General features: G+C 37.6%; 1 protein-coding gene across 2 annotated transcripts in view; it reads right to left on the bottom strand.

Annotated features, from left to right (window-relative positions):
• The window catches only part of MLLT3 (MLLT3 super elongation complex subunit), a 274,971-nt gene that overhangs the window by 203,572 nt on the left and 55,878 nt on the right, over window positions 1–15,521 (bottom strand). The gene's annotated exons all lie outside the window — the stretch shown is intronic.

The following is a 15,521-nucleotide window of genomic DNA, read 5'->3' as shown; positions in this document are numbered from 1 at the left end:
ACTACACTATCGCCCCGGGTCTCAAAACAGAATCTTAAAGAGAAACTTACACATCCATGTTCTTCACACAGATGGAAGCAATTGAAATACACATCAATGAATGAATGAATGAATGAATAAAATGCAGCTTACACTACATAATAAAGTATTACTCTGCTTTGAAAAAGAGAATTTTGTCATATCCTACAACATGAGTGAGCCCTGAGGACATTATGCTAGGTGAAATATACCAGTCATAAAAAAGCAAGCACTACATGATCTCCCTTCCCTGTAGTCATATCTAGAAATACAAAGTGGAACGGCAATGTTCCAGCAGAAAGGATGAGAGGGAACCACAAGCTACTATCAGGTAGACATGGAGTTTTAGGCAAGATAGGGTGATGAGAAGATTCCAGGAACCTGCTGCCTAAACACATAAATACACAGGACTGAAAATATATCCGGAGATCACTGGAAAGGTGAGTGGCGAATGCTACCTTATATGAAGGGGCTTTATTATACAAAACTGATACAGAGCAATACTACCTATTATATATAGTGTTATTTAAAAATCTTGTATTATACTCATGCCTTTTAACACTGCTAGATTTAAAATAACTTGGGCATCAAATCTACCTGCAAAAGATTGATTTGAAATTATGAAAAGGAGAAGATTAAGATGTTTTTTTATATTCAGTAAGTATTCAACTGATATTATTTCCAGATGACTTTCATTACTCAGAATTCTTTCAGAACATCACCTCCCAATACGCAAAGGGGTTTGTCAGAAAACTTGGAAAACAAAGATTTCTGAATGACTAATACAGTGCTACTGAATAGGACAACATAAATGATACATAAAGTTTTCTAGCAATTTTGTTTTTTAAGATAGTTAAAATACTGATGAGATTAATATTAATGTCATTGACTTGACCTATTATATCAAAATACTTCCATATATAATCAATATAAAAACTACCAACATACTTCATATTTTAGCAAGAACTGGCTGCCTGTGTTATACTTTCAGCACATCTCAATTCAGATAACAGCAAATGGCCATGACATGTGTAAATCAAAACACTGGATGTAAACATGAAAAATTTGGACATCAGGCTTTGCTTTCTCTATAAAGAGCACCATAGCATCTCTAATACCATACTCACATGGTTTATAACAACAGCTGCTCCACTTCCAATCCAGCTACCTGCTAATGGTCTTAGAAAAGCAACTAACGATGACCACCTGTACGGGAGGCCTGGATGAATTTAACCCCCGCTTCTATCTGGCCATCCTGGCCACTATATTCATTTGGGAAGTCAACCAGTGGATGTCAGGAGGTTAGATACCTCTGACTTTATCAAATAGATAAATAAATCTTTTTAAAAGTTGTTTCTACTAATAATAGTAACAGTAAGTTAACACATGTGTGCCACTTACTCTGGGCCAGGAATTATTTCCAGATTTGTTCATGTATTAGTTTGTCTAATTTGTACAACTCTATAAAATCATCACTTTGCGATTTCCATTTTTAACATGAGGACAGTAAGGAAAAGGGCAGATAATGAACAAAGGTCACATGGATGATTGGCAAAGGACCTGCCTAGTGAGATCTAAAGCTACCTAGTCCGGTTTCAAACACACTTCTTATCACTTCTCTATACAGACATGACTGAAACTCCTCCTGGCTAGTTTCAGAAGAATTACAAGACCAGAAATTATTTGGACCTTCGAATCTCAAAATATAAATAAATGAAAATTTCTCATGGCTGCCTCCCAAAGACAATCAGTAATCCAGCCACTGCGATGGATCTCATCCTAGCACATGCGTGTACAAAACCAGGTCCCTGTAGGAAGTCACTATAACAAGATTAAAGAATTCCTCCTCCATAGCCCTCCCCATCCTAGGGAATTCTTACACTTAATACCAATTCTAAGAAAAATGCTACAGCTTAGCAGTACCATACATGAGTTATAAAGCAAGCCCAATATCACAAATTCAAAACATTCTTAGCAAGTGCGGTATAGAAGTATATACTAAAATTTCATCTAATTCAAAATTCACAATCCTACTTTAGGCAACAGTTACAACATCATATATCAGGATTGAAAATGACTGACAACTAAATGTTTTAAGCTTCACTAATGTAACTTGCTCTAGAAGGTCAACACATTTCACAAAAGTGCTAATACGTAATAGAAAATAGCTCCAAAAAGTGTATGAGAAAATGACCTAAATGTGCAGCTCTTTCTGAACTAAAGATGTACTATTTCATCCAGGCCTCCCTCCCTACTTATTATCCTTATCACCCACTCCCTCTTTTCCTCCACTTAAATTTTTTCCTTAGTGCCATTTGCTTAGTGTGTGTATTTTAATATGTTAAGACTTGTTCAATACGTTACAAAGTCATCTCTAAATAACCTATTCTGTTGAGGGAAAAAAAATACTAGTTATAAAAATTTAAAAGGTCAAGATCATAGCTAAACTTTCCAAATGGCTTTAGCAGCCAGCACACATACCAGTAAAAAGAAATGGCTCTAATCCTTGAATTTATTTTTAGTTTCCCCAAGAAAAACTAATGTTTCTGGTCTTATTTCATTGTTACTCCCATATGTGATAATTAACTATGACTGGTAAAGGGAGCATATGTAACACAACTCTCTAAATCAGTATTTCTACACAACAAAAACCATTTTTAAAGATTTATTTATTTTTATTGGAAAGGCAGATATAGAGAGAGGAAGAGAGACAGAAAGATCTCCCATCAGATGATTCACTCCCCAAGTGATCACAGTGGCCAGAGCTGAGCCCATACTAAACCAGCAGTCCAAAGCCCCTTTTAGGTCTCCAACATGGGTGCAGGGTCCCAAGGCTTTGTGCTGTCCTCAACTGCTTTCCCAAGACACAAGCAGGGAGATGAATGGGAAGAGGGGCAGCCAGGATTAGAACTGGTGCCCATATGGGCTCCCAACATGTGCAAGGTGAGGACTTCAGCTGCTAGGCTATTGTTCCAGGCCCAACAAAAACCATTTTAAAATCTTAGCCCCACCCCAATCTCCTCCCTCCTTCATTTTCCCAATTCCTGCTTAGTAATGATTAAAGAAAATTTCATTCCCTCAGCAGCAGCCCAGAAGTATCTTCTGAGTAAAAGAATCTAGCAATCATTTTGAGTCCTATAAATTCCTCTGGTTGGTCATGAATTTAACAACCAGCCTTTCCCATGACATTTTCAATTCAAAAACAGACCCCAACAACCTTCAAAGTTCAAAGTACTGAAATTCCAGAACCAGACAGAAAAAAATTTAATGAGCAATGACACAGTTTCCAATGTCAGCCTTCAATAGAGTACCAATTAAACTAGAATCAACTTTCATGAATTTCTGATAATAACAAAGTTCCCTGGAGGCCCCAAAATACAAATTCCACAAAAGGAAGAAAACCACATTTTTGTTTACTACTACAACTTCTATTTTCACAGTTTCGTATATTTCTATTAAACATTAACACCATATAATAAGCACAGAAATATTACCTAGGATTTATGTAGCAACAGACTTTTGTAACCATATGAAATTCATGTTAATCATTAATTTGATATAAGAATCCAATTCCCCTACATGCACACACAAAAACACAAACCAGCACCGATAAAATCAACAATTAGACTTGCTTCCCTCACTGAGTTGCCAAGTCTCAGATCCACCCACCTGTAGCCCCTTAGGATTGTAAAGTTTATGGATTACTTATTTGTTGTAGATTTTTCCCTTTCACACTGTAACTACTTTCCTTTTATAGAGTTCTGATCAATTCTCAAAAGCAAATTTTGGGAGGAGCGCAATCAACAGTAGCAAAGATGTTTTAAGATTTCTTTTTTATTACTTTTAGTCTTGTAAAGAATTTTACAGAGGTATCAGAGCCTTCTTACAACACCCTCAAAAAAGGAAGCATTCATAATCCTACTTAGCACAGAAAAAAATAAGGCTAAGCAAGTTCCAGAAGACCACCCAGGAGACGCAAAGTGGAGTTCAGATACAAGAAGGCAAGTACTCCATGGATGCTTTTAATTTCCTGGGCTACCAACCTCCAGCTTCTTTTTAATTAAGGGTGACATCACCCCCTGCAGCAGTGTAACCTTTACATTGTTACTACCTCAAGACCTGTACCATCACTAGGTACAAGACTCCAGCTGCTGAATTATATTCCAGCCAAGCTTTTGTAGGCGTATTAGGAAGTAAAAAAGAAAACCAATGAGCCCAGTGGCTGATGCTATACCAAGGATAAAATCTGAGTCGCTAATAAACTGATGCTCTTAGGGACACAAAGCAACCAACCCAGCACTCTTTACAAGTAACACACTGAATTTTATTAGTAACAATCTCGTTACTCAAATGCAACTTAGATTCATTCAACAACTAGTTTTAGTAGGAAGTTTAAAAGTTAGGGTCAAAATTGATATTTAGCACATAAAACACCTATAAACTCTACTTTTTCTCACCTGGCAAGGTTCGAAGACCAGATTAGGTTCAGGAATGAGCCTTGAGAGAAAGTACATCCTAAATATTATTGCAAGTTGATTTAAGAAGATGCACAATAAAAAAATACAAGTTTTCCTACAAAAAAAAATCAAACACACACACTACAATATATTTCTAATAAAGACTTACTCTGCATTGGATATTTAGAAATGAACAGAGAACACCTGAAAATTTGACCATTTATTATGAATAATGGATGCCTTCTCTTCACTTGCAGAGCTCAGAATCCAGAAATAAGTCCTTGTTTTATAGTCATTGCTTTATACTCAATCTCACCAATCTAAGAGTATCTTTAAATGGCACTTAAAAAAAAAAGTCCACAATACAAAGTTCAACTCTGTAGAGGTGGTTTCACAAAGGAAAAGAGACAATAAAGACTGTTACTTCCAATATTTTTTCTCTCAAATACACCAGAAGAGCCTCTGCATACATTCACAAGACAGTAACAGCCCTTAACGTGAACATGCACTCATTCACAGACTTAATGAAGGACAGCCCAACATTGCATCATGCATGGTGTCAGGTGCCTAGAAAATAAAGAGGGGGAAAAAAATCCCTCAATTCTATCCAATCTCAATTTAACCATAACATTCATTCAAAAACATTTATTGAGCACCTCCCAGGGCCAGCCAATACATTTGGAATATTTCGTTCAAGACCCTGCTCATTTTCTTGCCTCCCCATTGAAGTGGTGCTGATCCCATGAATATGACAAAAACACTCATCACCAAATTCCAATGCAAATGCTTCACAGGACTTCCTCAATGAATCTGGTCAACTTCTTTGACCTTTTAAAGTCTTATCTTAGATATTTAGAGGACAGGAAACAAACGGAAACTTGAATATGTAACTAAGTTTTCATAACTACATCTGAAACTCTCCTAGCTTCTAGTAGACAAGGAACAAACTGTATTTTTTTTTTTAATTTGTAATACACAGTCATGTACAACTATCCTGAAAAATAAAATGTTCCCAAAACTTTAAATACTAATTTGAGGAAAACTTCACAAACTAAAATCACAAACCTCAGTCAGGTATTCCTGTTTGGAGAAAAAAACCAAATCAATTGGAATGGGCCAGCAGCTACTCCAGACCCTGGAGAACCACAAATAATTCCTTCCATAAGAATTTTCCTCCTCCTCTTTATTCAGTTTCAAATGCTATTTGCTCAAATTGAATAAAATTCACATTTATGATTTTTAACTGGCATCACACCTTCTGCTTAACATTTTTCATATAACCCTTGTTTAAAGGGACAATGATTTAAAAGAGACCAATTCCACTTCCTTATTCAAAAACTTAATTTCCTGTACAGTAAAGGTTTCATTTTACCTTTGAAAAAAAAAATCTTAGTTCACAACTTTATAAAGACCTCTGCTCCCTATTACTTAAGAAAATTCATAGCCTGGCAGAATATAAGCCAATGCAGGTTGTTACAAGTTCTGCTACACACTTTCTGACGGAGCAAAGCTTCCAATACAATCACAAAAACCAACTTGCACATTCAAGCTCCTGTCGCTAGGAAAAGCTTATTTTAAAAACTGTTCAACAGTAGAAATGAGTGACATGAATAAAACACATTCACAGAATGATACAACTGATGCTATTACATGCAAAAGAAAAACACACTTAGTCTCATGAGTTTATCAGACAAAACTCTCCAAAAAGTAAAGTTTAGCAAAACTAATTCTAAATCTAAGCTCACTTTGTTTACTTCACTCTGTTATGGATATCTATTTTTCTTCTTCAAAACAGTTGGGTGACACCTTCCAAATATCTTAGAGTACCTCTCCCCTAACATTCAACATTGGACATTTTTGTTTGTTTCCAAATCAATGTTTGTGGTTTGTTTTTGGTTATTTGATCTCATTGTTATGTATTATTTTGTACTCCATAAAATGAGAAGAGATGACTACTTCTGAAAAACCAAATTAAGTGAGGAGAAGCAGCCAATTAAACATCTACCCGGTGAATTATAGAAAATAATTTCAAACTAAAAAAAAAATAAGGTTAGTTATTTCTTCCCAATTAATGAATTGAAACTACCCAAACAGCTCAGGTAGAATTAAGCAGGGTTTTTGCCTAATTCAGCAACAATACTGAGATGTATCAGGTGGTGGCCATCAGCACCAACTTCTCTCTATGTTGCCACATCAGTGCTGACTGGCACTCTTCCTAAAGGTCATCAAACTGACACACAGGTCATCTTTTTCACCTGCTCTTATATTTTCAGACGCTAAGACAGTTCTTAAACACACAAAACTAGACAAATATACAACGGAAAATCACATCCATACACTATAGAATATGGCAGTGGTATTTCAACAGGGCTATGTACAACCTTTAGGACACACTGAAAGCTCAAGAGGAAAGAAAGCTATTTCTCCATGCTTAGTTTCCCAGTAGCTTCTTCCAAAGCCAAACAAAACAAAACGGTTTGTCTGAAAATATCACCTTCTCCTTGCTAAATTCTCCAAGTGAGAGCATACAACCAGTCATTCCCTTCACCAGCTCACAAGGTATAAGGTCAAGGGCATAACAAATCCAGGACACCAATAAGGAGGGGCACTGCAAACAACTTTGTCTTGGACCAAAAAATGAATAATAAATGAAAAAGATGTCTATAAACATAGGAAAAATATTTTTCTAAGTCTTAAAAAATCATAGGATGAACCAATCTTTGAGCCATCAAAAAACAGTCACTAAAAATAGTTTCCTTCTGACGAAAAAATTCATACAGAGTTCGAAAATTTGACTGACATGCTATAATATTCCTTCCTTTCACATTTTTGGGAAGAAAGTCTTTCAGTTCCTGTAGCTATTTAAAAAAAAGTAGAAAGAAGTGACACCAAATCTTATACCCTTAGTAATAAGTGAATATGGGAAGAAAAAAAGACCCAATATCCATATAAGAAATAAATGCTTAAAGATACATTTTTCCACTTTCAGTTTTAATTAATCAGGTCTTAGAATCTATAAATATAATCATGTTATTTTTGCTGAACACAGTTTTGCCAATAACTGATGTTTAAACAGGTAATCATGGAAGCAAAAGGATATTTCAATCTTAAGGGTTTATCCATTTTTATCATGTAAATATGGCATGATAATCCATTAAAATTGAAATGTGGTTATATGTAAATTTTTTAATTGAGGAAAGGGAGATACAAAGGAGGTGAAGCAGAGAAAAAACAAGCCACCAATTAAAAAGCTTCTTCTTCATTCTTTTGAACAAATGGTAACTAGCATGAAAATATTAGATTTTCAGTCTATACTCAAGTGTATCATGCAAAAGGCTTGTTTACTATATAAATGTCAATTTTTGTAGTATGCCCAAAACTATATCTCTTGAAACAAACCTACAAGGAAAACGTAGGTAACAGCATGAGTTGTGAAACCATGAAGTCACACAGGTATAGTCTACCTACACCCAGTGACCATCTTGCCTGTCTTTAATGAGCTACAGCTCACCAGTCGACTTACGCACATCATTTTTTCCACTGAATTTGCACTTTCAACCCCCCCCCCCCCAGCTCTATTCCTAATGCCAAAAAGATAGGTCCAGCACTCCACAAACACCATCATACATCCTTGGGAAACCAGCTTTTGGTCAGGTACTGTGACTGTGTTACTTTGGTGAGACAGCAGAACCACTTGATAGGATTGATTCTAGTGGCTGACTGTAGCATTGTGGGTTAAGGCACTAACTGCAAAGTCAGTATCCCATGTGGATTCCAGTTCAAGTCCCAGCTGCTTCACTTCCAATCCATCTCCCTTCCAATGCACCTAGAAAAGCACGCAGAAGCTAGCCTAAGTCCTTGGGCCCCTGTGCCTTTTGGGGAGACCCTATAGAACCTTTAGGCTCTTGGCTTCAGTCTGCCCCAGCCCTGGATATTACAACACCTGGGGAGTGAACCAGCAGATGAACAATATTTCTCCATTTTATCCCTTTTTCTGTAAATCTGCTTTCAAATTAATAAAATCTTAAGAAAAATACGAAGTGTGGACTCTACTGGCAGGTTGGTTGGTTTCAAAGTCTGCTCTGTGATTTGCAAATTAAAACAAGTTACTTAATCATTCTGTGATGCAGTTCTTCCATAAAATGGAGAGTAGTATCAACATTCCCTGAGGTTTTATAAGAACTGAATGAGTTAATGTATTTCAAAATCTTCAAGGATTGCATGACAACTGGGAACAAGGACAACCTATATGGGTAATCAGTGAAAACTCAAACATAATTAGCCACGTTTTCACTTAAAGAGATTACTGCAGGTACTATTGCTGGCTTCTTTGCAATCATTCAATCCTACATATGGCCAGAGAAGTTGTACTGAAAACCCAAAGACAAGATTCGAAGAGCAGCCCCAGAGAATACATAAAGAGGAATATGGCTATGGAAGTGTTTAATTCAATGACCATTATAATAATGTCTAGTCATACCCAAAATCACATCCTTAGGAGAAAAGATGTCTTTCAACAAAAAATTTACCATTTACATGTGCAGGCTCATATTTGGCCTTCAGAGAGCACCTTTCTGAAACTAACTTTTTAAAACTGCAATAAACCAAAGCCTAACTTGCTCATAAATACAAACTAACATTGCTCAGTTGCTACACCAAAGAACAGAACTCATCAACTCAACAAAGGCATTAGAATCGTCTAACATATCTGTGAAATACAGATTCCTGGAATTGAGGACTGTCTGAGGTAGAAAACAAGAATCTTTATTTTTAAACAAATAAAGGGATTTCATAAGTGCACTGTATTCTACAGCAACTGCCTGAAGGCCAGCTCTGGAATATCACTTAGCAAATGCAAGGCACATTCACTTTGCCCACTCTGAGAAACTTGTCAGCATCACTTTAGTTGGCAAGCTCTGTCTCCACAAAACTGAAATCAAGACTGCAAGCTATTCAGCTCTTGAAATTTGCCAATGTTAAACACAAAAAGAAGTTATTTTTCATAGTATCCCTACAATTTTAGTTTTATTGGAAAGTTAGATATACAGAGGGGAGGAGAGACACAGGAGATTATCCATCCAATGCAACAGCCAGAGCTAAGCTGATCCGAAACCAGGAGTCCAGAGCCTCTTCCGGGTCTCCCATATGGATGCAGGGTCCCAAGCTTTTAGGCTGTTCTCCACTGCTTTCCCAGGCCACAAACAGGGAGTCAAAGGGAAGCAGGGCTGTTGGGATTAGAACTGGTGCCCATGCGGGATCCCAGCACATGCAACTCAAGGACTTTAGCTGCTAGGCTGCCACACAGAATCCAGTATCCATACAACCTTAGGGAAGGGTCCTAATTGGCCTGACTTAGACAATGAGATAGGCTATTTTGTCCTCTAAAAAGCTGAAAAGGTAAGGATTGGCTAAGCTATCATGGCTGGTTTATTCTGTTCTAGCTCCACTACTGTGGCCAATGAACCTGTGAAAGAAAAATTGGGCTTCATGCAATATAGAATCATTGTTTAATGGTCAACTTCCATAGCTTGTTTTCATTACAACACATTTTATATAAAAATGTAAAAGTGTTTCTACCTTATAATACAGCTCCAATTTAAAATACCCTAATTAGAACTAATATGGGATGTTGGCACTTGAAAGTGGAAGATTAGCCTGTTGAGCCATAACACTAGTCCCAACATTTCTCCTTCTATAACATTACTGTATGAGTGGAGGCTTGGAGCTTCTTTCTTCTATTTGTTCTTACAATATATACAATATTTATTTGCATACAATACATATTTCGTTATTGTGAACTGATATATATTTCTATACTCATTCTGATATAAAGAAATTCCACCTAAAATTAATGAGCTCCAACTGAAGAATTGATGAATATAAAGCATTCCACTAGAGGAATATGTTTGATGCTTAAATAAACATATACTCTGTTTTGTTTATGTTCGTAAAATAAATAAACCTTTAATATATATGTTGATAAAAAAATATAAATTCTTTAGAATATTTGCGTTTCTTAAGCAAGAAAGCAAAGCTTAGCTACTCCTTTGTAAATCACACATTGAAGGATTTTTGAAAGAAGAGACTTGACTGTTATTAAAAAACAACACACAAAGCTCTGGTTCCCTGCTTGAACTGAGTGGTATTCAAGTGGACATTTCCACTCAAGCTGTTAAAGATATATTTATTTGAAAGACAAAGCAGCAGAGAGGGAGAAATACAGAGATATCATTCCTCAAATGGCACAAGGCCCAGGACAAGTCAAGAGCCTACAACTCCTGCCAGGTTTCCCCCAGTGATTATCTACTACCTTCGCCAGGTGCTTCAGCAGGACCCTAAATCGGAAACAGCCAAGATTGCAGCCAGCACTCTCACACAGGATGCTGGGACCACAGGTTGCCACTTAATCCGACCTGTGGCAACACCAGCCACTCCAAGCTGATTTTAGGAAAAGATGCCTAAGAGGGGGGCTTTGCATCACTTCCCTTTTGCAAGAGCCTATTCACTCCTCCTCATCCTCAACGAGTGAACTACTGGATTTTTCAGATGAGGGTATTTGTTTAAAAGCTCAATGTCTTTTACAGGAATGAGAAGAGAGGAAAGATAAAACAACTCTGACCAAATCACTTTGCCTGCTTGGAAACATCCAACTGCATCCATTATCCTGAGTGCCTCCTGCACCTAAGTTCTTTGTTCTATCAAATCTGTAACATCTGTTATCACTACCGCTCAGGGGAGTGAAAAATACATTTTTATGGAATAGTTAGTCATGAATGTTTGAAACATAAATAAGGTTTTGATCAACAAAAAACTGACATCCTGCCAAATACAAAGGCTTCGATGCAGAAAGAGAACTTAACAGAAAGCCAGGGCTCCTTCCTCAAACACTAACCAATCCAGGCTTTTGCTTTGGGCAAAGCCAGGGAAACCCACGAAGCCTGTGGCTTCATCAGAAATCAACCGAAGGAGGGTCAGTGGTCACATTTCTAAGACCTCATACTATGATCTTGTGCTTCAAGTACCTTCAGTCTTGTTCTCTGAACTAACAGGAATGAAGCATAATGCAAACTTCACACAGTAGTTCATTAACATCTGATTGTTCCTGCTGTGCATTCTGGAATTATAATCCTGGGAAATAGCAAAATAGTATCTGCAATACACAAGCTTAAGTGGAGGAAAACAAACAAACAAAAAAACAGTAACAACATCTGGATATCCAGGCACCAAATCCTTTCAATTCATGCGAGCAGAAGGTATGCAGTCTTTTTTTTAAAAAAAGGGGGGGAAAAGGCACAACTGCCTTCTTGGAAGCCAAACCCCAAAAGGAAAAAAGTTGTATTTATACATAGTAAGAAAGCATGATTTACACCAACTACACTGTCATTTAGTCAACAAATACTGAGCACCAATTCTGGGCCAAGCACCAGGAACGGAACAGGAAACAAGACAAACAGTTCCTGCCTTTTGGTGCCAAATAAACTGCAGAGGGGCCAGGTAAACCAAAATTAAAGAATTAACAATTACAAATGTGCTCACTGTGACACAGAGGAGCTATTTTATGGCTTGCCCAGAGGCCTAACAGTGGGGTCCAGAGGCTGGTGCTGTGGCATGGTAGGTTAAGCCAGTTCAGTTCCCAGATGTTTCACTTGTGATCCAAAACCCTGCTAATGCAACTGGGAAAGCAGCAGAAGATGGCACAAGTACGTGGACCCTGGCAACCACATGGGTGACCTGGAAGAAGCTCCTAATCCCTACATCATCTTGACCCAGCCCTGGCCATTGCAACCATTTAGGAAGTAAACCGGCAGATAAAAATCTTTCCCTCTATCTCCATAACTACCTTCTAAGTATAATTAAATAAATATTCTTTAAATTTTTTAAAAGATTTATTTGTTTTTATTGCAAAATCAGACATACAGAGAAGAGAAGAGACAGAGAGGAAGATCTTCTGTCCAATGATTCACTCCCCAAGCAGCCGCAACAGCCAGTGCTGAGCCAACTAAAGCCAGGAACCAGGAGCCTCTTTCAGGTTTCCCATGTGGGTGAGGATCCCAAAGTTTTGGGCCACACTCAACTACTTTCCCAGGCCACAAGCAGGGATGGAAAGTGGAGCTGCTGGGATTAGAACCAGTGCCCAAATGGGATCCTGGCGCATGCAAAATGAGGACTTCAGCCACTGAGCTACCACATCAGGTCCAAAAAAAAAAAAATCTAGTAGTGGCAGAAACTGTATTTGGAGATCCTTGAGGTGGTCTAGGATTTTAAGAATTGTAGAGTAGAAACAATGCATGCTAATAGGAGACAGTATTCTAAGCAAACAGGACAGCCTCAGCTTCCTTCAAATTTTACCTCTATGAATAAAGGCAGCTTTAGTCATTTGGATGCTCTGTTAGATTTTATAACTGGAAAACTAAGCAACAAGAGAGGATGTGACTACTTTAGAAAAATTGAGCAGTATATTAAAAACTACATACTCTAACCAAGCACAGCTCATACAGCCATGCATTAAAAACATAAGGGAAAGCAATGGTCCTTTTATAGCCCTTTCCCTTTTTCAAAAACGGTGATCAAGAAAGTCAAACTCTTTTTTCCAAAAATTATCCCCAAAATAACTAATCCTAAAATAAATTAGTGTAATTAAAACTTCTCTGATGAAGAGAAAACTCTTTCAGAGGCCACCTGGGCAGCCTCAGAACTATTCTTCTATGCTAATGAGTGCTGGTTTTAATCATCCTCTTTACAAAAAAAGGAAAAAAAAAAACAAAACAAATAATCACTGCATTCCAGTTGACAATTTGTTTTCCAAGTTTCCTTTACATTTTCTTTAAAGTCTAAGGCAAATAAAAACCACCATGCATAGTTGCTTACAGAACTGACAAGGAATCCTCAACTCCAACAGACCTGACTGGCATCAATGGTTCAACCACTTTATGAAAATCTCCACAACACACATTATTTAAAGTAAAGAACTGAAGTTTACATCCACAATCTATTTGATCTCTGCAGTTGCAAAACCATATGGCATACAGAGAAAAACAAATTATCTCTGCTTATGAAATAAGAACCTTCTGTAGGCTCTGGGACAGACCAAGAGTTAGGATTGCCCTACTTGCTGCATATCACTATAATTAACTCTCTCTGATCCTTCTGAAGAATGAAGCTTTGTTTGTTGCTTGGTCTTGAATTGTTTGTGTGAGGACGATAGATTACAAACAAGAAATAGAAAGGATCTTCATTGAGAAATGTTAAGTATAACCTCAGACACAGGTATTTCAATAATCTTTCTATAAACGTTTTACATATCATATTTCCATACTTCATTTACTTACACTTACTGTTGCAGAGATACACACAGCTCTAGTTGTCAACTATTCACAATATGCAGAATTGGGGCCAGTGCAATAGTCAACTGGCTAATTCTCCACATGCAAGTTTCGGCATCCCACATGGCCACCAGTTTGTGTCCCAGCTACTCCACTTCCCCTTTAGCTCCCTAAAAATGAGCCGGGAAATCAGTAGAAGATGGCCTAAAGCTTTAGGACCTTATGCCCATGCGGGAGACCCAAAAGAAGGTCCTGGTTCCTGGCTTCAGATTGCTTGAGCTCTGGCTGCCTTAGACATATGGAAAGTGAAGCCATGGATGGAAGATCTTCCTGTTTCCCCTTCTATTTGTAAATCTGCCTTTCCAATAAAAATAAATAAAATATTAAAGAGAGAGAGAGAGAGAGGAGAGTGATGCACATGAAAACGACTATGCCTGCACACCAAATGATTCTACAGTTTCCAGAATAAAACCAGTTTCATAATCAGTGTATAATTTTCCAGTCACTGGATACCTAGAACCAACATCAAAATATGGCTTGGCAAAAGAAATCAAGCAACTGAAAAATGTGGTTGACTTTCCTCCCAGTGTTTCCATTCCTCACACCACCTTTACCGCTATCACATTCATAAAGTCATCCCCACAAAGAGTTGAAAACAATCTACATTTCCAAACCAAGAGATGAATCTTCATAATTCTAAATCAGCACTTCAAAGGACTTAAATTTTGATCTACGACAGTACTTTTACAAAACAATAAACTCATTACCAGCAAAGAAAATTTAATGGGGAAATTTGGTTAAAGAGACTTAGGAAGGTAACAAATGCAAATGAAGAGTGACAAGGAAAAAAGGAATAAATATATTAACAACAGAAGGATCACTTCCCAGATACATATGCAGTTTAATGCGCATTTAGGTAGTGACTGAGTTGAAAGAATTTATCATTATGATTTCCTGAAAGAGAACATGAGTCTAAAAATAACAGCCACAGCATGCCTGCCTAGTGTTCCAGTTGGTGGGACCCAGAAAATGAAAGCAATTCTCTGCTAATATTTTACACTGTAGACCAGGTGATAAAGTAGGCTCCCCTCTGAAGTACTGGCTGCAATTTGTAAGTAATAAGGCTGGTGGGATCTCATAAACGCTGGATCACAGAAGCACTCCTTGCATTTTGTCATTATTTTGCTTATGATGTGTCCACCCCAACACCTTCCAGCAGCAACACTCCACCTAGGAACCAAGGGCTCCGGGCACAGCATTGCCACAGAGCTGTCAAAGAGGCTATGGGAAGTTACCAAAAAACAACCTAGGCAGACTGCAGAGGAGAAACTTTATCTCATCAGCTATGATTTCCTTCAAACTTAAACATCCTTAAAACAGAGATTACAAATACAATCCTGGGAAAATTAGTGGCAAATTATCAAGAAATAGCATTGATAGGTCCATTAGAAGTCTGACCTGCTCATTTCTTTTCTTAAAGATGTATTTATTTGAAAGTTAGAGTCACAGAGGGGTGAGAAGGGGGCAGGGAAAGACCGGAAGAAAGGTCTTTCATCTGCTGGTTCACTACTCAAATGACCTCAATGACCAGGACTGTATCAGACCAAAGCATGGAGTCAGGAACTTCATCCACATCACCTATATGGGCAGCAGGAACCAAACACCCGGGTCATCTTCCGCTGCTCTTCCCAGGACAACACTAGGAAATTGATCAGAAGTGAAG

This window comes from Ochotona curzoniae, unplaced genomic scaffold (assembly GCF_017591425.1).
Source record: "Ochotona curzoniae isolate NIBS_2020 unplaced genomic scaffold, NIBS_Ocur_1.0 scaffold_3208, whole genome shotgun sequence".
Lineage (NCBI taxonomy): Eukaryota > Metazoa > Chordata > Mammalia > Lagomorpha > Ochotonidae > Ochotona > Ochotona curzoniae.
The sequence above is the reverse complement of the archived record's forward strand: the minus strand, read 5'-3'. Positions and strand labels throughout refer to the sequence as shown.